We start from the raw sequence: 25,558 nt of genomic DNA, 5'->3' as shown, positions 1-25,558 counted from the left end.
GTGTGTATGTGGTGTGGATTGTGTGTGCCTGCCTCTTTAAAGGGACATTATGCACTATTTTTTTCTTTGCATAAATGTTTTGTAGATGATCTATTTATATAGCCCATAAAGTTTTTTTTAAAATGTATAGTTTTGCTTATTTTTAAATAACATTGCTCTGATTTTCAGGCTCCTAACCAAGCCCCAAAGTTTTAGGAGAATACTGATGTCTACCTACTCTAGCTTGCTTCTGTTTGAGTAAAGGGTCTTTTCATATGCAAAATAGGGGGGAGAGTGTCTTATTATCTGTGCATCTTATTATTTATAGTAGTGCCTATTACATACAGTTATATGAAAATTGGTGTATACTGTCCCTTTAAGACTGTGTAAGGGTACTGTGAGCTATTGTGTGTTAGTCCCCCAGCAGTCTGTGCCTATACAGTAGGTACTGGCAGGATCACTTTACATCTCTGTGTAAAGCTATTAGTTACATTAGTATAAACCACCTGAAATGTATACAAATATGTAGCTGAGGTTTTCATACAATGTAGGTGAGCAAAGCTCCAGTGTAAGTGCACTGCTGGCTGTGGAAAGTCTATAGGGGAAACAGGGATCTAACACCTAAAAATATGCCTCCCCCTTTTGTTCCTGGAGGCACAGACACTGCAGTATTGCTGTTGTCCTTATCTAAACTCCCATACTAACTATTGAAGTAAAATAATACAGAATGACTGAGAAAATAATTCAGACCTCTAAACTCAGATGAACCTGAGCTTGGCAGGTTTTCTATTCATCAATCCATACTGTATAGAGTTGCACATTTATAAACACATTTACCATGTGCACAAAACTGTAATGTAATGCTATCTAATGTATACAATACTGTCATTACAAACTAATGATTAGTATACAATGACCACACACTGCAGTCCTCCTCATGCTGCAGTATACCTCTTCATGTGTATTGAAAACATTCCCAGCCAATAAGAAGCTTAAATTTCATCTTCTAGATCCTTCCCCACTAACCTATCACAGTACAGAATCCCTTGATGATTGACTACTGTATGGGAGTGGCTTCCAGCAGCTACATGGGCGTGGGTTGCACACATTGTTCCACAGTGCATAGAACAGTCAATGCAGCAGCTGCATAGACAGCAACGCCCAGACCTCCCATTCATCTGCTAACTGCAGACCCCCAGTGCTACAGGCTTACATAGAGGGGAGTAAAACACTGCAAGCTCCAGACAGGGGCATCGGAAATCTGTTGAATTACAACAACAAAAACTTTTCTTGGCTGCACCTATGCAATATACATTGACTCCCTTCCTTGTTATGGATTGCATCTGTATTTGATGTATGTGAGGCTGAGCTACCAGCTTGTGGTAAGTCATTCTCTTCTCTGTGGGGGTTTATTGCTTTTTTTTTTGTACCTTGTTCTTTTATTGACTTCACATCATGCTAACTGCTTTGTGCATCATGGGAATTTCTCTAGAGGCAGCTGTTTTGGGGAGTTTTTCTAAACTTACACTGAACAAATCTGTAGGGGACAAGCACATGTTTTGTATTTTGTGTGTGTTTTAGATGACATTTTATCAGTAATCAATAATGGGTGTTTTTCTGGCCAGGCACATGTTTTGATTAATATCTATCTATCTATCTATCTCTCTATCTATCTATCTATCTATCTATCTATCATATGTCAGGCTGTCTATCATCTATCTATCTATCCATCTATCATCTGCCTGGCTGTCTATCATCTATCCATCATCTATCTAATCTATCTATCTTATCTTTCATCTATCTATCCATGCAAATCTATATCTACATATATAGGGACCCTAATTCCTGTTGTTTTAATGACCTTTGTATTTTTTATTTTGGCATAAATCATCATGTTTATTTCTGACACTTTAATGACCTTTCATGAAAGAGAAAATCATTGTGTCCTGATATTATGACCCCCAATATATTTCATTTAATATCAAACACTATATCCAAGCTGCATGATTGACAGTACTTGCTCTCTTGATTTAATCGATTATTTGTAACTCAGTCAGGCCCATATACTCATGATTTGCTGTATGGAGTATACTAGTTGTTCGCTTTATATTTACTTGCTCAAGGTTGATTGCTAGTGAATGATTACTTCCTAATTGTCCATTTATGATGTAGCTGGATTCTAACAGGAAATAACGCCCAGCAATGTGTATTTCTCTGATGGATCTCAAAATACATTTAATTTTGTTTTTTTACTGTCTTTCAATTTTATACAGATGTATTTCTAATAGAATTTGTAAAAGATTGATGGATATGTTTTCCTGTTCTTCAGATAGATTGAGTCATCAGTCTGTTGCTTATTGTCAGTGTGAGCATCCACAGACCTAATTTTACCCTGTACAATTTGTGCTGTGGTTCATTGTGTAGGAGAATACGATCTGCTAACTCAAATCTACCTGGGATGCACTGTACTGGGAATTAGGGGATCACAGATCAGTTCTCAAAGTAGGTGGTAGCAGCATTTACTACATCATGTGTGGCCTTAGGACATAACCTGAGTATGGATTATACTGTTACAATGTTACAACAGAAAATGTACTCAAATTTGTTTTAATCTACTAATAAATTTATCCTTCTGAGTTTTTAACAGTGGTTGTAGGGCAGGTTGAGAAGTGATTACCCCAAGCACTGATTATTATACATTTTGAAATGTATTGAAGTGCAACAATTCTAGAATGTTTTTTATTTTATTCATTATGGAATTAGAGTAGTTGCTTTCTATGGCTCCATTTTAGTACCATCTCCAAAGTATTTGTTATCCTCTTTATAGAACTGTAGCTGTTACTGTTCGAGGGCAGCAGTGGGTCTTTCATCTGGTTTTTCCATCCCTTAAATAGATGTTATACTCATTTATTTGCTCTTTTACAGCTACAAGAATATATTTCAGAATATATTACAGTGTGTGTTCTTGTTTTGTTGGTGTTGTCTATATCTGCCAATTGTGCAATATACCTAGGTATCTGTTACACAAAAGCCTGCAATTCCTGTTAGTTTTACTTTAAATATTAACAGCTTTTACTTAACCTTCTTATGCAAACATATTTTATTATGTTTAATTGATTTTTATATACATGGTAGAACTTTTTTTCAGTACTGTGTACCTTTAAAACTCCAATACCTCTCCCAATATTTAAAAGGGCACTGCTTGTGTATATAAAGCGTTTTTGCAAATAATAATTTTTATTGCAAAGGTTGTACACCTATAATTTTAGAACTGATTCTCAGTCAGGGTGCCAGGTCACTCTGGGGTGTGTCACCTTTAAACATAGAGCAGAGGGTGAAAAAACTCCCAAATGTTTTCAGTAGTAAATGTGTAATGTTGACAAACTGTTTATATATATTTTTTCATCTTTCTCTTGCTGTGTTATATGAAAGAAGGCCTATATAGGCACAAAACAATACATTTGAGGTTTCATATATATTTATAAAATACACAATATGGCAAAAGTATGTGGACACCTGACTATCACACTTATACAAGCTTGTTAGTCATCCAATTCTAAAGCTTCGGGCAAGAACGTCTGGCTCCCAACTGAGGTCCAATTCATCCTAAAGGTGTACAGTGGTGTTGAGATCAGGGCTCTGTGTAGGCCACTTGAGTTCCTTCATACCAAAAGCAACAATCCACTGATGGACCTTGCTTTGAGCACACTGGTATAGTTATGCTGGAACATAAAAAGGCCTTCCCTAAACTGTTGCTACAAAGTTGGAAAAAGCCATTTGTCTTAAAGGAACAGTATACACCAACTTTCATTTAACTGCACATAATAGACACTTCTATAAAGAAGAATATGCACAGATACTGATCTAAAAATCCAGTATAAAACCATTTAAAAACTTACTTAGAAGCTCCCAGTTTAGCTCTGTTGAAAATGTTAGCTGGAAATCCCACTGGAAGTGGTTCTATAGCAAAAAAATAGACACTACCCCCTCCCCCTTCCTCTGCATATGAGAAGACTCTTTACACAAACAGGAGCAAGCTGGAGTAGGTATACATCAGTATTCTCCTAAAACTTTGGGGCTTGGTTAGGAGTCTGAAAATCAGCACAATGTTTTTTAAAAATAAGCAAAATTATACATTAAAAAAAAAAGCTGTATAGGCTATATAACTGGATCATCTACAAAACATTTATGCAAATAAAAATCTAGTGTATAATTTCCCTTTAACTGTCTCTGTAATCCTGCATTTTTTACTGGAACTAAGGGGCTTAGCCCAAACTTTGAAAATCATCTTAGACCACTTTCCCTCCTCCACTAAACTTTAAAGTAGGCACTATGCATTCTGGTAGGTAGCATTCTCCTGGTATCCACCATACTCGGATTCTTCCATCAGACTGCCAGATAGTGAAGCCTGATTCGTCACTCCAGAGAACACACTTCTACTACTCTGGAGTCCAGTGTTGGCATGCTTTATACCACTCCCACTATTTGCATTATTTGGAGTAGCCAATATAGACTATAGTCGGCAGACAACAAGGCTAACCACAGTAATAGTGTTGGTACAGAATTCATTGTTTTGCAGTTGTTATCAATTGAAGCTTATTAGGGGCAGATAAGTTAGCAGAGTAACTTTAAAATTCTGAGAATTAGAAAATACTTCAATTTAATTTAACAGCAAAATTACATGAAAATGGGGCAAAATAAACAATAAATGTATATTGCAAAGTTTCAATGTGCATACCTAAACATTTTTATATAAAAATCTCAAGGTGGTTATTGTCCCTTTAAAACTAAACTCAGACAGAGCATACAATTTTAACTTTCATTATCAAATTTACTTTGTTCTCTTTGTATCCTTTGCTGAAAAGCATAGGTAGATATGCGCTACCGGGAGCTAGCTGGTGATTGGTGGCTACACAAATATGACTGTTATCATTGGCTCGCCAGATGTGTCCAGCTAGTTACCCCTAGTGCATTGTAACCCATTTGCAGGGGCTAAGCACATTTTATAATTGCACTATAGCTTGCATGTAACATGTTAGAGCAGGGTTCCACAAATTTGTTCAAAATCTAGGAGCCAGCCCATAATTTTAGGAGTAGGAAACTTTTGGCTATTCCTATGGGATTGCACAGCCTAGAATGGATCCAGCCACACCAAGCTAAATTTTCAGTGTGGCAGGCAAAAGTGGGGGGCACCCATAGGTGTCTTGGGGACTCTGATCCATGGCGCCAGGGTTAGGCTCTAATTATAAGGCTCCAGTGGCTCCCTGGTGCCTAGGTTTGTTGAGCCATGTGTTATAGTATTTTATTTTTTATGCCCATTTAAACTGCATTTGCATTGTACAGTGGCTTTGTAAACCAGTGCTTGATAAATGTGTTTAAAAATTAGGAGCCTCTAAGAATATTTAGGAGCCAGGTATATTTTTAGGAGCCAGACCGTTGGATTTGTATATAGACATATGGAAAATAAATAAATACAGAGCCCCGCAATAGTTTGCATTGATGTATTTATTTTTAATGCACAAATAATATGCTCATATCTGAACATATCAGTTTGCATTACTGATACTAAATAATAATGTGCTTACCTTTATCTATGCGTTTAACCCCTTTGTGGGCATTGAAGTCCAGCTGACTAGCACAACATGGAGCAGCTGTGGCACATTACCGCCTAGAGATTGGCAATGCTTGCAGGTATCAACTGGGACTTTATCTGTTGGACAAGTTTGTGGCGGTTAAAGGACCAGTCAACACAGTAGATTTGCATAATCAACAAATGCAAGATAACAAGACAATGCAATAGCACTTAGTCTGAACTTCAAATGAGTAGTAGAATTTTTTTTATGACAATTTTAAAAGTTATGTCTTTTTCCACACCCCCTGTACCATGTGACAGCCATCAGCCATCAGCCAATCACAAATGCATACACGTACCATGTGACAGCAATCAGCCATTCACAAATGCATACATGCTTATTCTTGCACATGCTCAGTAGGAGCTGGTGACTCAAAAAGTTTAAAAAGACTGTGCACATTTTGTTAATGGAAGTAAATTGGAAAGTTATTTAAAATTGCATGCTCTATCTGAATAATGAAAGGTTAATTTTGATTGAGTGTCCCTTTAAACCCATAATTATCTAGGGTCAGTAATGCAAAAAATATATTTTTAATAAATTGTAAAGCTTCAGATCATTCACAAATGCTTAAAGGGACAGTAAACATCTTGTAATAAGTTATTTCTGTTGTGTTGTTATAGAATAACATACCAGGCAAGTATAAATATTTTTAAAAACAAATCAACATCTTTTTTTTACTGCAATTAGTTTTCAATAGTCAAACGCCACCCATCATTTGCCTTATTTAAAGTTTGTTGCTGCTGTGAGTGTACCTATGTATGCTTTTCAATAAACGATACTAAGAGAACAAAGCAAATTTGAAAAGTCTCTTAAAATGACATGCACTATCTGAACCACAAGAGTTTAATATTGACCTTTATGTCACTTTAAACTGATCTGGTTTCTATCTAACAGAATATCAGGACAAATGCAGAAAACAATACAGTGACGTGACTGCATATTGTCAGGGCAAGCTCAGACAAAAATGCTAACCGCTAAAGATTACCTGACTTTAGTAGTTCTTTACTATTACAGGTTTGTTGTCACTAAATATTTCTTTCAGTCAAGTGTTTCCTTTTCCCGTATCCTTTGGTTATCAGTAAGGTGATGGGGGTTGGGATTCTTGTGTAAAGTCTTTTGAAATCAAACAGACTGTAGTATTCACAGGAAGTCAAAAATCTATTTTGATTTCATCTCATTCCACTAAGATATTAACCGTTACTGGTACAATATGATGTAATCTGTGTCTGAAACAACAGAATCCTAAAATGTCAATTTTGTTTTAGGAGGATTTTTTTTCTTAAAGGGACACTAAACCCAATTTTTTTCTTTTATGATTCAGATAGAGAATACAATTTTAAACAGCATTCCAATTTACTTCTATTATATCATTTGCTTCATTCTTTAGATATCCTTTGTTGAAGAAATAGCAATGCACATGTGTGAGCCAATCACACGAGGCATCTATGTGCAGCACCCAATCAGCAGCTACTGAGCCTATCTAGATATGCTTTTCAGCAGAATATATCATGAGAATGAAGCAAATTAGATAATAAAATTAAATTAGAAAGTTGTTTAAAATTGCATGCTCTTTCTGAATCCTGAAAGAAAATATGTGTGTTTTATGCCCCTTTAAATGCATTACTATCATTACTATATATGTCCCAACATTTGTGACTAGTGATTATGGAATCAGGAGGTTTATGCGGGGCTGTCAATGTTTTGTAGACTGGACCTTATTGGGTGAGATCACAAGGTGAATAGTGGGTGGGTTAATGGGCATATCTGGTCAGCTGGGGGTCTAGGGGTGGAGCTAAAGGCAGACCTTAGAAGTAAAGCCCAGCGCTACGGAATTTGGCCAGCGCTATGGAATTTGGCGGTGCTATACAAATAAATGATAATAATAATAATAATAAAGGACCAGTAAATACAGTAGATTTGCATAACTAACAAATACATGATAAAAAGACAATGCACATAGGGCTCGATTTATCAAAGCTGAGGCGGACAGGGTGCATATACGCACCCCTGTCCGCCTCAGCTTGGCTCTGGCAGGGCAAATTTCCCCAGAGGAAATTACCATTGCACACGAGCACTATTTTGCGCTTATGTGCAATCCCGCCCCACAGCCAATCACGCGCGGGCAGGAGCTGTCAATCTCCTCGGTCCTACTAGACCGCAGAGATTGAATTTCGCCACCTTATCTATTTCCACTCCTCCTGTATCATGTGACAGCCATCAGCCAATCACAAATGCATACAGTACCATGTGACAGCCATCAGCCAATCACAAATGCATATACATATATTCTGTGAATTCTTGCACATGCTCAGTAGGAGCTGATGACTCAAAAAGTGTAAATATAAAAAGACTGTGCACATTTTGTTAATGGAAGTAAATTGGAAAATTGTTTAAAATTCCTGCTCTATCTGAATCATGAAGTTTAATTTTGACTTGGACAAATAGGGGCAGTTTGGAGATTTTTTCCCTCACCAAGTTAAGGTGTGATCTCATTAACATGCCATAAAGCATATTTCTATGGTACAAAAAGGTCGGTTTTTATGTTTCTATAGTGTTTCATTGCAAACTGTTTGAGTTGTCCTTATCAATCTGTGAGCAAATGGATGATATGTGCATATACATTTTCCTTTGTTTTCAACAAAATTTCAAACAGCTTTTAACCATTTTTAAATACAGAAAATATTTTAATGTGTTTAATTGCTGCTCTTTAATTCACCTGATATTTTTTTTTGTTTAATGTCCATTAAGGAACATAACGCTCAATCAGGGGTGTATTTAGGCCTAGGCAGACAAGGCACTTGCCTAGGGTGGCAGATTTGGGGGGAGAGGCAGCACTTTTAGAGTCTCACTACACAAACACATACACACACAGACATGAAATCTAGGAGCCATTTGCTCCCTGGCTCTAGGGTTTGTCAAGCCCTGGAGTATTGTAATTTATGTAAAAACTTAATGGAGACAACGATAAGATTTCATGAATGTATATTTAGGATTTATCCCTGAGTAATAGCAAAGCTTGATAATTTAATTATTTGATGTTTAGTAGGTAGCCATATTTTTTTCAAGAGAGAGGGTATATAGAACCTGTTATTGCTAATTTTGACCCCTAAAAAAGTGCTTGTATGTTGCATGAAACATGTTGGATAATATGGCAGTGTTTGTACAAGGTACTTTTATATTATATATTAAACTTTGTATTTTATATTGGAATCAATCATACTTTTGAATTAACCTTTTTGGATTCTATGGAGGGCCAGGAAAAGGAAAGGGGGAAAAAGAAAAAGAGTAGGCGGCACTCCAAAACTTCAGGGTAAAAATACAATCCTTTATTCCATCAATTTAAAAAACAGCAACACTCGTGGTGCAAAACATGGTTGGAAGAGGAGGAGACCTTACATGTTTCGTGCCGTGTGGCACTTAATCATAGGCTTAACCTCCTGCACATTAGGGAACACCTTTATAGTGACCACAACCAATAACAGGCCACCAAAATGGTTACCATGTCAACGGCTGTAATCAATACACCATTCTAAGTTCCAAACTGACGTGCAGCATGAATACATAAATACTCACAATGATAAAAAGTATGTAAATTAAAAATTACCAAATATGTAGCAAACAAATTCAGTATAACAATGTATTCATTTTTAGACCTCAACATTCAATTAAAGGGACAGTATACTATAAAATTGTTTTTCCCTTAATGTGTTTCCAATTACTTTTTTACCAGCTGCAGAGTATAAAATATATGAGATTTGCTTTTTTTAAGGCTTATTTGTGTATATGAATGAGCTGATTTTGTGTTTTGAAGCCACAACCTAATAAAATGGGTTGAGCTTGTAGGTATAATCAGATCTCATTACTGTATCACATTGTGTACATATACTTGCTTCTTTGTCTTACATCTGTCCATAAAACAATCATAAATACTTGGAGAGAACAATGGAAAATTAACATTATATTACCTTATCTCTTCTATAACCCACTGGGAGTGTAATTTCTTCTACTTGCTGTGTTAACACAGCTTGGCCTCAAGGCCAAAAACTTTCAGGATGGGTGGGGAAACCACAGGCTAAATAAACTATTTCAAATGCCAATATAAGGGTAATGGAAAGTACCAGCTAGTAAAGTGGATCATTAGGAACAAATTAAAGGGGATACATTTTTGAGTAAACTATCTCTTTAAGAATAAATCTAATGTGGACATAATTCTTGCATAATTATATATTAAAGCATACCCAATATGCAAAACAGTTTCTTAAAATTGGTAATTCAATAATATATTAACATATTAGATATATGCGCTAAATGATCATAAGGTAATACTATAATACTATACAGAAAGCTTAACTGCAGAAGAAAAATACTTCCTACTATACATGTTACTCCACAAAATAGCTGATATCCCACTCCTTATTTAATCCTGCGGGTACTCTGGTACTTGGTTTCCAAATCCAATACAACTCTTTTTTAGTGAGGATTTTGTATCTATTTCCTCCTCACAAAGGTCTCCTAGCAATATCTATTACCTTGACCAAAATCCTTGGTTCATTTGAAAAATGGATGCCATTAAAATGCCTGTCTACACTTGAATCCTTTTTGTAATTTTTTATATCTCTTTTATGCTCCCCTATTCTTGTCCATAGGGAACGTGAGGTCTGACCTACGTACTGGTCCTGACAAAATTCACACTCTAAAAGATATGTTACAAAGTTTGTGCCACAATTAGAATAATGTTCTATATTACACCAGTGGCAGTGCTTTTAAATTTGTCACCCAAAGAGATAACCTCACAAGTAGCACAGTTTCTAGATAGGCATTTGAACGTGCCTTTTCTGGATAACCAATTGCTCCCATATTGGCCAAGGTCGGAGCTTTCTTTGATACAAATCTAACATTGTCCACAACATTGGACAACAGATCATCCCCCCTTCAAAAGAGGTAAATTCCTTCTGACAATGTTACAAAGTTGATTGTAAGGAAAACTCAGTCGAAAACACTATTGTGTCATCATTGAATTTACATTCCCTTGAAGACCTTTAAAGGTCAGTTGATTTTTGCGAGTAACTCTCCTTTATTGATTTTACTGTATGCTGTAACATCTCCTTGTCATACCCCCTAGCAGACAATCTTTCTATGAGCTTGTTAGCTTGTAATTCAAACAGATCATTTGAGTTAGTGTTCCTTCTTTATCGCAAAAACTGACTTTTTGGTATGGACCTGATTAAATGATGTAGGATTTGTAGGTGACATGATTTAGCATGGAGACTGGTGTTACCGGATGAAGATTTCCTGTATGTGTCAGTGATGATCTTTTTATCTTTTACTGACCCAGTAAGGGTAAGGTCCAAGAAATTAATACTCTCTTCCTGGACTTCCCCATTAAATTTCAAATCTAAGTCGTTGTTGTTTACAAAATTCAAAAAATCCTCAAATATCAAGGTACCGCTGGTTACAAAAATCAAATCATCAATGAACCTCATATATAAATTAATATTATGTGCAAAAGGGTTGTGATCCTTATTGTAGAGGGTGTTGCGCTCCCACCATCCCAAAAACAGGTTAGCAAATGAGGGGGCAAATTTTGCCCCATTGCTGTGCCACAGATCTGTAAATAATATTCCCCGTCAAACATCAAAAAAATTTGGGATAGTAGGAACTCAACAACCTCACAAAAGAGTAATTTAAACTCATTAGAATAGTTAGTACTATTATTAAGAAAAAATGAAATTGCCCTTATACCCAATTGATGGGGTATGCTTGAGTATAATGACACTGCGTCAATCACCACCCACCTGGAATCTTCTTGCCAACTCATATTTCTGAGAATAGTTATTAAATGGCCTGAGTCCCTAAGATAACTACTAAGCCCTTGAACCAAAGGTTGCAATACCGAATCGACCCATTCCGATAATGGTTTGAATAATGAATCTATCCCAGAGATAATGGGGCATCCAGGAGGACTGACTGGGTCATTATGCACCTTCGGCAGGTGGTGAAAGACCAGCGTCACTGGATGCTGTGGAATAAGTTACAATGCCATTTCTCTTGTCATAACCCCCAATGCAACTGCCTGATCAAGTTAATTATTCAACTTTTTAGTGAATGCATATTCAGGATTACAGGATAACTTCCTATAAGTGATTCCATCATATAGCTGCCTTTTGGCTTCCCCAATATAATCAAATTTGTTCATCACAACCACGTTGCCACCTTTATCTAATGATCTGATCACTACATCTTGGTTATCCTTTAATTGTTTAACAGCTGACCTCTGTTTAGGCATGAGATTGTTATTAAAATTACCAGATTTCATCTTTCTGCCCAATTCCATAACCTCCTGCTCTACCATTTTCTGAAACAAATTTAGGTGATTACCCCTAAAATGAGTGGGATAGAAATCTGACTTCTTTTTCCTAGGCTTAGGTATATCCTCATCCCTTGGTTTGTCTCCACTCAGATCCAAGTCTTTTAGGGAATCCCACACAAGCAATTGCTGAAGGGGAACACTGAGGAGGACATGGTGTTTTTGTGCTGGCTTGCTTACTTAAAGGGATAAAGAGCCATAGTAATAATTTTTTTCTTTCTTAGCTTTTATATAAAAGCACAGCAGTTAAAGATGTTATACTTTTTCTGAAAAAATATTTTGTAGTAAAAGCTTTTTAAAAATAAACAGGAAGTGTATATTGCTCTAGAACAGATACCTTGGTATCTGTTTACTCACTGGATGATAGGGACAACACCTACAGAAAAAAACATTGTAGTCTTCTTTATACAAGTACATTCTGTACAAAAAATCCTTTGTAATATCCTTTTATTTTTGCTCCATTTTCCTGTCAATTAGCATTGCGAATTGTGGGTTTTCCAATTCTGAGAATTGGAAGTGCACATTGCTGAGTTCACAAGTCTGACCTTGCAAGTGGTGGGGAGACAATGGTCATTGAAAAGCAATTGCATCAAAAACAGTGTTAGTGTATTTACAATCTGTTGGTGTGTTTATTGCAAATAGTTTTTCCCTTAATGTGTTTCCAATTACTTTTTTACCAGCTGCAAAAGTATAAAATGTATGAGATTTGCTTTTTTAAGGTTTATGTGTGTATATGAACTGGCTGATTTTGTGTTTTGAAGCCACAACCTCATAAAATGGGTTGAGCTTTTAGATATAATCAGATCTCATTACTTTATCACATTGTGTACATATACATGCTTCTTTATCTTATATCTGTCCGTAAACCAAAGACCAATACTTGGAGAGAACAATGGTAAATTTACATTTTATTACCTTATTTCTTCTATACCCCACTGTGAGTGTAATTTCTTCTGCTGGCTGTGTTTTGACCTAAGGCCAGAAACTTTTAGAATAGGTGGGGATACCATAGGCTAAATCAACTATTTCAAATGCCAATATAAGGCTAAAGGTAATACTTGTCCCTTTAACTTTAAGACTAGTGAGTACTGATGCTGCTCTGTTTGGGAAAAACTATCAATGTCTTGTATGCTTCTGGATGAAGTAATTATTTAGCTAGGAGGGCACCGTTATTTACTAATGGTTACATATAAAAATAACAGTGGTCTCCCCTGGAACTATCTAAAGGGCACACCACCCAGCTAAACTTGTCTGCAAAACATAAAGTACATTTAGCTAATATTTTTTTTCAATATTTTTGCACCATTTATCATTAAATCAATTTACGTATAACTATGCAAATCATTTGTGCTTTGGACAGCTTATGTAACATTTATAAATAACAAGAAAATGTTAAAAAAGCAAAGTATGACCCCTACCCGGAGTGCAAAATGTTCTGTGGATGGGGTTGCCACCTCGGCTATGTTTTCCTGGACAGCACAAAAATAGTGACCCTAGACAGCACTATTCATGTTCCTCCCTGCACACCCTGCTGTATGTGTAACTCATAAGTATCCTGGAAATCATGGCTGAGGTGGAGACACTATCTGTGGAGAGCATTGATTTAAATGCACACCTTCACGGACAATAAAAACTAAAGACAAATGTTGGCTCCTTAGTAGTTTATGAGCTTGAACATGTCTTATGTTTTCAGATAGTTGTGGTGTGGAGGGAGGGAATTGACTTGGGAGGGTAAAGAAGGTCGTTATAGAGAGCAACAAAGCATTCACTGATTCATGTATTGCTTTGTATTCATTTGCTCTTTTGTCAGTTGACCTCATTGGCAGTGAATAGGTTAAGCTCTTACACCTCAGGAAGCGCAAGGGGTCTTTCGGGATTACTAGGAGGGAGCTAAAAGGAAGGAATAAGCTTCCCAGCAACACTTCCCTTAACACGTTCTGGAGACACGGATACATATGGGTGTGTACACAAATATGTAGTTTATTATATAAACACACTCTTATGGGGACTTGGGAAGAATCAGTTCAGTCAAACATATATGTATAGAAATGTATTTATTTTAAAAGGAACGTTCTAAAACAAACCTTATCTGCGCTAAATTGTTAGAGCATGTTGTTTTTGCATTATTGTTAGTTAATGGACATAAGCGTTAATATAACCCTGTAAATGTGTTAGAAATTTTTTATTACTGCACTATTGTTTGCATATAACTGTATTTAACCCCTGTGGGGTTAAACATACAGGGCTAGATAACGAGTGGAGCAGTAGTTTGCACTCCTGCTTGTGCGTTAACTTTGCTATATGGAGGCTTTTTGTGCACATCTGATTGTTGCGCGTATTACAAGTTAAAAGTAAAACGTTTTTGCATGAGCGCTAACCCAACGTGCAAAAAGCTGAAGTCAGAATATATAGGAATATCTATATAAAGACAAAGAACATATTCCACTATGTGAAGAACATTGGAATGTAAAATATTTACAGTACATATAGTATAACACTTTATTAAATATGAATATTGCATAAATATGTCTTTATATGTTTTAAGCTACTTGACTGCAAAGGACGCTATTGCACTTATATATATCTATATGTGTGCACATATGTATTTATGTGTTTATACATGTTTGTATATATATATATATATATATATATATATATATATATATATATATGTGTGTGTGTGTAAATACATAAGTACACATATAAATACATCTGTACATACACACATTATATATCTATATATATATATATATATACACACACACGCATACATGTATCTTTTTTCCCCTAACACTTGAGACCTCATATCTTACGTAAATATACATATAAATACATCTGTACACACACACACACACACATATATATATATATATATATATATATATATATATACATACATATATATATACATTATAGTGTGTACATGCATACATGTATCTTTTTTTCCTTAACACTTGAGACCTCATATCTTACATAAATATACATATAAATACATCTGTACACACACACACATATATATATATATATATATATATACATACATATATACAGTACAGTATGTACATGCATACATGTATTCAGACGTGTAAATATGTATATTCCCCCCCCCAACCCCTGAGACCTCATATCTTTTTGAGCCCTTATAACTTTTTTATGCAATATTTCCTTAAAATATTTTTTATCAGACATTGTTATTATAGACGTAACGGTACTTTTAAATGTATTTTAATGTGTTTTGTGCAACTTTTTTTTCGAGTTAACCAGAGCTCTGAAGTCACAATATCCTGGAGCGAGTTAAATTCAATAGTGCTCAAGTGAACGCATTTACTTTCAACTCATAATACTCGTGCTACTTCTGACACATGCAAACACCCCCAATAAACCCCTCTTCACTCGTGCACAACAATTAACACGCCACTCGTAATCTAGCCCATATTCAGCTCCATAGCTGCAATGAACTACTTGGACCGAGCTGAACCCTTCTGCTGAGCCAATGACAAGAGGCATGTGTGTAGCCACGAGTCACCATCTGGCTGCTAGTAGTACATTGTTACTCCTGAGCCTACCTAGGTATGGTTGTCAACAAAGGATATCAAAAGAAAAACATAAATTTGACCATAGAAATACGAAAGCCTCTATCTTAACCATGAATGCTTAAATTTCATACTCTCGTTCATTAACTTCTTTGTCCTCCTCCACATACACAACTTTCCTCTACGAATATGACATCATCATGTCAAAACCTCTGGAGGTTGTTGGCTACTTGTTTGGCCAATTGCTGTGTTACAACCCCTCATCATTAGCCAAAACCGCAGTTTATGTGGTACCATAACAAGCATCTCCTCAGTACGTGATATCTAGGCCCATGATGATGTAAAATAGGGGTCAGCAACCTTGGCACCCCAAATGTTTTGGAACTACATATCCCATGATGCTCAGACAGCCGAAAGAGTGCCTTAGCATCATGGGAAATGTAGTTCCAAAACATCTATTTATCAAAGTGTCAATCTCAGTGCATTTGTCGGTGTCAATTTGCTCGCCAGACATCTCAGATACGGATCTGAAACCGATCCCCCTTTTTATCAAAAAAGCCATGAAAAACACGCGCGTCAAGTACGGTGCGAGGAGCATCGGACTGGTGTTAACTAAGAGTCATCGATGTTGCGGTTATTCGGGTTTTTCCAAACTTTATTTATACCATTTCATTACTGTCCATGAACAAGCACATTTCTCTAAAGCTAATCTTTTATTTTTCAACTGTTAATGTCCAAGAAATAGCTACATTTATACCTCAACAAACAATATATCATAGAAAGTTATTTTTATATTTATTTGTTATACAAAAAAATCTGTTATATGATACTTTCACATAAATTAATGTGTATTTGTATTTCTAGAAGTCATGATATGCTTTTATCTCATATTTTTTTAATTTAAATGATTATTAATGCTAGAATTTGTACATTTATCTTTGCACATACTTGTGTGTATGTGTGTATATATATATATATATATATATATATATATATATATGCGCGTGTGTTTGTGTTATGTCAGAAAGCTTTTATAAACATATTTACTTTTCCCTAAATTCCTTTTTTTGTTTTATTCCTTTTTTGTCTTTCTTATCTCTGTGTTTATTTATAGCACTATATGTATATAGTGTAAATGTATTATTATTCTGAGCAGGAATAATTGCAAATATATCATGTAATCAGGGTATCTATCATATGTATTTATTTGCAATCAATGGATATTTTAAGAGCTGGGACAGTTTTCTCTCTGTACCTGTGTAACCCCTGCTGATTGCAATCTAGTTTTAAAAACCACCCCTTCACAGGTGTTACAAAATGGGCTGGCATATAAGATGACATTTTTTACTGAAAAAGAAATTAAAGAGAAGGAAGAAATACCATGAAAATAGCATGACAGTAAAGAGGTGATTTTAATTTCTGCTGTATCTGAATCATGACAGTTTAATGTTAGGTGGGCTATCCCTTTGAGCTATCAGTTTAAGATTATATTGAATCAAACATCAATTCGAATTTTAAAATCCTTGTCTAAAATATTACACTGTCTGTCCTGATGTCAGCATCAATGTTTATCTTTAATTCTAAATTTGCATATGCATACTTTCAAAAAATAATACACAATGTAACAAATGGCACTTACAAGTTCTAATGAGTGATCAATGACACAAGTATCAAGCAATTTGATTGGCTGATGTCCTAAATCATGTGATTATGCATATTCCAATCAAAAGTGGTTGAAAAATTCACTAGTGTGTGGGTTTTTTAGGAGTTTGCGTCATAATTGTTGCAAAAAATGTTGCGTCAAAATTGGTGCGAAGTGGACAGAGTAACTTGTATTACATGGCTTTAAACATTGTGCACATAGATTTTTCCCAAAAAATAAAAAGGAAGTTAGCTATATTATGTTGTGTATTTATTTAATTTTTATCTCTATATCTATTATTGCGACAAGTGTGGGGCAAAACTTTTCAACAAACTTGTAGAAATATTGTCCCCTTGCTTTGTAATGAGAGACAAATTTGTAGCAAAATCCATAAGTAGTAATGTATTTTTCATTTTTATCCCTATATCTACTAGTGCACCAAATGTGGAGCAATAATATTGTTTGATTTAGAAAGGGTATACAATTTTAATAGCGTTTCTAATTTACTTTTATTATGTAATATACTTCATTCTCTTGCAGCATCGAACATAAGCTTTCTGCGTTTTCAGACTCCCATTGACATCTATGGCATCCGCGACCTGAAGGGTGGCATGTTGAAAACTAGGTATGCTGCCTCGGAATAGACGCGAACGTACCTGTTAAATATTTGAAAAATTTGGAAAAGGTTCAAATAGAGTCGATTCTGAATTCGAAACATCTGTAATGACGCAAGCATCGATCTGAGTCGGATTGAGATCGCGGGATCGTATATTACGTCACAAATTTCAACATTATCTGAACCTTGACGCTTTGATCACGGATTACGATACGGAATTCAAGCATATTTTCAGTTGACACTTTGATAAATAGATCCCCTGATGTAAAGCTTTGTGATTGGCTCGTGTCACCTTGAACACCAATGGAATGGAGAAACAGCCATTTTAGATGTTCATGTTGTACAATTATCCGTTTTTCTTTTTTTTAATTGTTTTGACATTTCTGAATTAGTGGAAAGATGGAAGAATTTTTAAGCAAGCTTACAGCCTAAATGACTGTATCTGTATTAATACAGGTGGCCCTCGGTTTACACCGGTTCAATTTGCGCCGTTTCAGAATAACAACCTTTTTTTTCAGTCATGTGACCGCTATTGAAAAGCTTTGGAAAGCAATGCACTAATTAAAATAGTCAGTAGGTGGAGCTGCCCGCTTGTTTTGCAGCAAAGTTATGCAACTTAACAGCCTTAAATTGATCTGTGTACACAGAGCAGACCAGAGCTATCGAGCAAACAAGATCTAGCAGGCACTTCCCTAATTATCTTCCTGTCCAGCTGCTTGAGGTGAGGGTGCCTAACTGCCTATTAATCACTGCAGATTGAAATGCATAGAATAGGTGCAGACCCAATATTATCTAACATGCTAACAATGCAGAGAACTGATTGCAGAAAAATGCAAGTAAACAAACGTTTTTGTTCATTAAACTTAGTTTGATGATGATGCAGTCTGTTGAGAAATTAATTTATTAGGTGATGTTTAGCAAATGTTTTTGTTCATTAAACTTAGTTTGATGTTGATACAATCTATATTATTAGGTTTATAATGCTGTTTAGCATTTAAAGTATTAATTTCAAAGCTTTAAAAATTAGGTGTTACTTATGACAATTTTGAGAGGGGCCTGGAACCTAACTCCCTCACTTTCCATTGACTTACATTATAAACTGGGTTTCAATTTACAACGGTTTCAATTTACAACCGTTCCTCCAGGAACCTAACCCCGGCGTAAACTGAAGGCTACCTGTATAATCAGCAGAGAGCTGGGCATTTTATTGTTATTCTTAGTCTGGCTAAGGACAAAATTGTAGATCTCAGAAAATAAATACATTTTCAGTCCGAGTGATTTCCGACTACTAATTCTCTTTTACTTGTATGATCATTTTGGAAAATTTAGAGACGTAAAAATCTCATTCATGAGTCATAGGGCTCCATTTAGCATAGTTTGGGCGGACATGATTCGTTACTGACGGACCTCACTGTGAGTGGATAGCATACGCTGTCCGCATTTAAAAATTGCACAAGCATTTAACATTGCACAATGCTGCCTCCTGCTCGCAATCAGCTAATCGGATTGGGATGATTTTAATCCAATCGGATCAGGGTGATTTAAATCCACCACCTTTAAGGTGGTGGAAAGGTGAAGCAGCATAGGTCTTAGGACGTCTGCTACTTAATTAGAATTTCAGGCGAGCATTAAATTCCGGGGGCCTGAAGCTGCTATTACAGCTTGATAAATGGAGTCCATTGTGTAAGATTTAAAATAACTGACTTTGTTATTTTGGTATCCATTGTTGAAAAACAGGTAAGGAAAGTGTAGGAGCGTGCACGTAACTGCAGCACTATATGACAACCGTTCTACAGCTGTGTTATACATTTGCAAGAACAGTAGGTGGCAGAATTGTTTCCGGTCATGTACTGCTAAAGAAATTTACACACTACCTATCTAGATATCCCTTTAACAAAGAATACCATGAGAATAAAGTAAATTTGGTAACAGAAGAAAATGAAAAACTTTTTTTGCAATTGTTTGCTTTGTCTGAATCATGAAATAAAATGTTTATTTTTTATGTCCCTTCAAATGGACATAAAAGTGCAAAAAAGAAAATGCTCTGATGTATTAAAGGGACACTAAACCCAAATATTTTCTTTCATGATTCAGATAGAGCAGGTAATTTTAAACAACTTTCTAATTTACTCTTATTATAAAATTGTCTTTGTTCTCTTGCTATCTTTATTTAAAAAACTGGAATGTAAAGCTTAGAAGCCGGACCATTTTTGGTTTAGAACCTGGATGCTTTGGTGGCTAAATGTAGCTACTAATTAGCAAGCGCTATCCAGGGTGCTGAACCTAAAATGGGCTGGCTCCAAAGCTTTAAATTACTACTTTTTAAATAAAGATAGCAAGGGAATGAAGAAAAATTGATAGTAGGAGTAAATTAGAAAGTTGCTTAAAATTGCTTGCTCTATCTGAATCATGAAAGAAAAAATGTGGGTTTAGTGTCCCTTAAAAGCATGTTATTGTTATTAAGTCAGCTCCTGAAAAGCAATGCACAACTGGGGACTTGTTATCGGTAAACAAATAGCAAGAGGAATAAGCCAAGTGCATATAGACTAAGCTTTCTCCTGGTAGTGCGTTGCTGCCTACCTACGTATGATTTTCAACAAATAATGCCAGGAGAACAAAGTCAATTTAAAAAACAAAATTAATTTAAAAGTCTCTGAAAAGTACATGATCCGTCTAAATCAAGAACGTTTAGTTTTTACTTTCAGGTCCCGTTAAAGGGACAGCAAACATGTTGAGATTTTTAAATTAAATGTTTAATTGAAACAACTTTGCAATATATTTTCATTATTTTCATTTAATTTAGCTCAGAAAACAGATTTATTTCTAATTCTCAGAACATTAAATTGTATCCTGCTGACTTATCAAGGCTAACTCTGCTACATATCGGCTTTATCAGGCAACAACTGCAAAACAATGACAGTGGCTAGCTTTATTGTCTGCAGACTAAAGCCCAGATTGTCTCCTCCAAATAAGGCAAATTGTCATTGGAGTTTGACTATTGAAAAACAATTGCAGTAAAAGGTTTACTTGTTTTAAAAATATTAAGACTTGGCTGATGTTATTCTATAGAAGCACAACAGAAAATGTCTGTTTTACCATCCCTTTAAAGGGGCATTAAACGCAAAATTTCATGCACCTCCCTCTAACTATGGATGCTGCCATTTTGGAACCTAAGTTGCACTGCAGGTATCTGAAGACAGTTGCTGCACATGCGCAACAAAATCAGCACTGGAATGTAGTGAAAGATAGATTTCAAAATGTTTACACCCATGACTAGATAGAGGTGAGGTGTAACATTAAATTGATTATACATTTTACACGTTTTAAAACCAATTGGAGAACAGTTAAAATCGTTAGCTCACAAAAAATATATGAGTTTTGAAGTGGGCGGTCGGAGCACGACTAGATTAAAAAATAAGTTACAGCGCATATTCATTAGAAGTGATCCATTGAAATCCTTGTAAAATATTGCTTAGATTCCTGACCTGATTTTAAAACATGTCATGTTTATCATCACTTTAATACAATGCTTATAAATTGCCAAATTACGAGTGGAGCACAAAAGTTTGCACGCGTTTGATAAGGGGTTTATCGTGGGGTTTGCATTCGTTGGGCTTACCACTTGTATTTACGCTAGAATGATTACCGCAACTTCAGAGCTCTGGTTGCTCATAACACATAAAAAATACGTTACATAGTATAGTTACACGCATAATAAAAATTATTCACAAAAAATGTTGCAATATAAAGTTTTAAGGGCTCAAAGATATGAGGTCTTAGGTGTTAGAAAAAAAAAGGCAGGCAAATGGCTTTAACATAGAGATACATACATACACGTCTAAAGATATATATATATATATATATAGTGTATATGTCTATATATGTGTACATATGTATTTAATGTATTTATATGTGTATATTTATATTTACAGACATATATACACATATAAACACAAATACATTAGTATATATATATATATATATATATATAAGCTCATTGGAGCCCTTAACTATGTATTTACTGTAAATATGTGACATTCCAATGTTCTGCACATAGCAGAATAAGTTCTATGTATTTATAAATCCATATTTCTGTATATATCTATAGCTATATATAATCATGTGTACGTATGTATATATATATATATGTGTGTATATATATATATATATATATATATATATATATATATATATATATATATATATGTGTGTATATATATATATATATATATATAGTTTTTTCCCACTTTTTTTCTCCATTGACTTCTATGGGGGAATACATAAACGCACACGCAATATTCTAAGTTCTGCTTTTTGCACTTGTCAGGTTGGCATGTGAGCAAAAAAGTTTACTTTCAACTCATAATATGAGCACAATCCAACTAGCACAAAAAACTTACTTCTAGCACAATTAGCGCTCGAGCGGGAACGTTAATTAGTGCTCCACTTGTAATAACAAGAATACTTAGGCCTCTAGTTAACAATGTCTGTCGGACCTGATCCGACAGTGCGGATCAGGTCCGACAGACATCGCTGCTTCATAACTGCTGTTTCTGGCGAGCCTGCAGGCTCACCAGAAACACGGGGCATCAAGCTCCATTCAGAGCTTAATACATATGCCCCTTATTATCATCCTTATTATCACCATTTATATGCATAGCGCTGCAAACTTCCTTTTACAAAAAAATAATCTTAGAAATACGAAAGTAAACCAATAAAGTTTTCCTCTAATAAATGTAACAAAGAAAGATGTTTTTGTAACATCAATGTAATCTTGTGGATTTAAATAGCTGTGTCAAGAATTCTGCATAAAGTGTTAATAATTGTCAATGATTAGACTTCTTGGCCTTAAAGGGACATTAAGTACTAAATAAATATTAGATAAAATGATGCATTAAAAGAAAAGATTAGTCTGAGAATAACATATATGTATTTTTTAATTTTCATTAGTTGTTTAAATATTGACAAAATAAGTGTAAAGTTTTAGTGTCTATAAAACAGTGGGTTGTAACTTTACCTTATCTGCTGTGACCAATTAGGGACAGTTATGAATAGGTCACTAGAGTGTGCGGCCAATGGCTGTGTGGAATCTAACAGTGTTCTGCACTTTCATTCTGAAATTGTGAGCTTTTCAGTTCCTGCTAGAAATGGAATTACAAGAAAAGGGGACAAATTAAATAATGAAAGTATATTGCAGAGTTTTTTTATTAATAAGATTTTTCATTTTATATTACCATCTAAAAGTGTTTAATGTCCATTTAAAGTGAAAGTAAAGTTAATAGCTCCAGAATTCATCCATCAGAACAAAATACTAACAGCCATATGGTCGCTAACTTTTTTTAATATTTTTTTTTTCAAAATTAGACTTTTAATCTATATATTTTTTACTACCGTTACTGGGCGAACTCCTCCCACCCTCTACTTCCTCTATTTCTGTAATGTGACATATAGAGGCCTATGTATCAAAGGTCTTGCGGACCTGATCCGACAGACCTCGCTAAATGCGGAGAGCAATACGCTCTCCATATTCAGCATTGCACCAGCAGCTCACACGAGCTGCTGGTGCAACGCCGCCTGCTGCAGACTCGCAGCCGCCAGCAGGGAGGTGTCAATCAACCTGATCGTACTCGATCGTGTTGAATTGTGGTGATTCCTGTCCAGGCTCCCCAGAAACACGGGCCCTCAAGCTCCATTCGGAGCTTGATAAATGGGCCTCATAGAGTGGACCCACATGCTCTGTACGTATGTCTAATGCTCGTGGCACAAAGTACCTTTCCAATGCGCATGCACAAATCGTCGTGTCACAGTCTACCGCACATGCGCTTAGCGGCGATACCGGTATCCAAAACGGGAGCGCGCTAATGTCCATGCGTGAAACTGGTGTCACAGTCTACCGCACATGCGCTTAGCGGCGATACCGATATCCAAAACGGGAGCGCGCTAATGTGCATGCGTGAAACTGGAGCGCGCTCCAAACTCAATACTGCCGAAAAAAAGGTGAGCATGTGCAAACTAAGATGTGGGCAGGTGATGTAGTTCCACGGCCAGAATTTCAATTGGATAGATAGAAAACGTGACCTAGGCAGAAAAAAATGACTAAATAACTGGCTGATTTAGGAGATAGAATTTTTTTAAATTATTGCGGCAATAACTCTGTAAATAGAAAAATAGGGAAAGAATGATGAATGAAACTGATATTATTTTTGGGTAAACAATATAGCTGTGGTTCGCAAACATGGTCAATTAACTTTCATGATTCAGATAGAGTAGCAATTTTAAGCAACTTTCCAATTTACTTCCATTAACAAAATGTACACAGTTTTTTTTTAAAGGGACACTGAACCCAAATTAAGTAAGTTTAGATGCCGGCCCATTTTTGCTGAACAACCTGAGTTGTCTTGCTGATTGGTGGATAAATTCATGCACCAATAAAAAAAGTGCTGTCCAGAGTACTGAACCAAACAAAAAGCTTAGATGCCTTCTTTTTCAAATAAAGATAGCAAGAAAACGAAGAAAAATTGAGCAAGAGAACGAAAAAATAGGAGTAAATTAGAAAGTTGCTTAAAATTACATGCTCTATCTGAATCAAGAAAGAAAATTTTTTGGGTACAGTGTCCCTTTAAACTTTCACTTTTTGAGTCACCAACTCCTACTGAGCATGTGCAAGAATTCACAAAATATACGTATATGCATTTGTGATTGGCTGATGGATGTCACGATATAGAGGGAATGGAAATAGACATAACTGAAATTTGTCAGAAAAAAAAATCTACTTATCATTTGAATTTCACACTTGTGCCCCTGTCCTCCGCAGCTCGCCTCTGATGGGCTGAATTCCACTGCCGGAATTCAGCATCGCACACGAGTGCTATTTTGCGCTCGCGTGCAATCCCGCGCACAGCCAATCACGTGCGGGCAGGAGCTGTCAATCTCCTCGGTCGTACGAGACCGGGGAGATTGAAATTCGCCATCTAAGAGGTGGCAAAAGATTAGGAAAGCAGCGGTCTGATGATTGCTGCTTGATAAATAGGGTCTGCAGATTCTTTTGTGAGAACCTGCAGTCGTAGGGGGTCGAAGGCTGGCGAAAGCCTTTGATAAATCAACCCCTAAGTGCTATTGCAATGTCTTTTTATCATGCAGTTTTTGATCATGCTAATCTACTGTATTTTCTGGTGCTTTAAATTTTTAGCTATGCAGACTATTTAGAGGTGTTTTTCCCCCCACAGGCAAACGTTTTAGAATCTCTAGGAAATTGATGAGCTGTGCGGAAGTTCTTAATGTGTTCTTGATTTATAGACTGTCACACGGTTGACCAGAACATTTTCACGTTTACCTCAGATATTGTAAACAATACTGTAACATGTCCGTGCATATAAGCAAGTTTACGGATTGTTCCAGCACAAACTTTCATTAGGATTTTATGGGGGGTCTTGTATTTAATAACTGTGTTAACCACAGACGATGTGGTTTGTTCAATATATTTTTGTAATACATTCTATGTCATTCACATTAATTAAAATTGATTTGGTGTAATTGATTTTAGTATTTTTTAAACACATATGTGCCTAACCCCTAAGAAAGGGTTAATCACTTAAAAGGAGAGTCTACTCCTGATTTTTTATTGTTTAAAAAGATACATAATCCCTTTATCACCCATTCCCCAGTTCTAGATAACCATCAGGGTTATATTAATACACCTTTTACCTCTGTGATTACCCTGTATCTAAGCTTCTGCAGACTGCTCCCTTATTTCAATTCTTTTGACAGACTTGCATTTAACCCAATCAG

General features: G+C 35.7%; 1 protein-coding gene across 2 annotated transcripts in view; it reads left to right on the top strand.

The window, feature by feature from the left end:
• Window positions 1-1,138: 1,138 nt before the first annotated feature.
• The window catches only part of HRAS (HRas proto-oncogene, GTPase), a 198,690-nt gene continuing 174,270 nt past the window's right edge, over window positions 1,139-25,558 (top strand). For both annotated transcript variants that reach the window (XM_053720184.1, XM_053720185.1), the window contains exon 1: window positions 1,139-1,361. The gene's annotated coding sequence lies outside the window, so the exon portion shown is untranslated. The remainder of the gene's footprint in view (window positions 1,362-25,558) is intronic.

Source organism: Bombina bombina, chromosome 7 (assembly GCF_027579735.1).
Source record: "Bombina bombina isolate aBomBom1 chromosome 7, aBomBom1.pri, whole genome shotgun sequence".
Lineage (NCBI taxonomy): Eukaryota > Metazoa > Chordata > Amphibia > Anura > Bombinatoridae > Bombina > Bombina bombina.
This window is presented reverse-complemented; position numbering and strand designations above follow the sequence as displayed.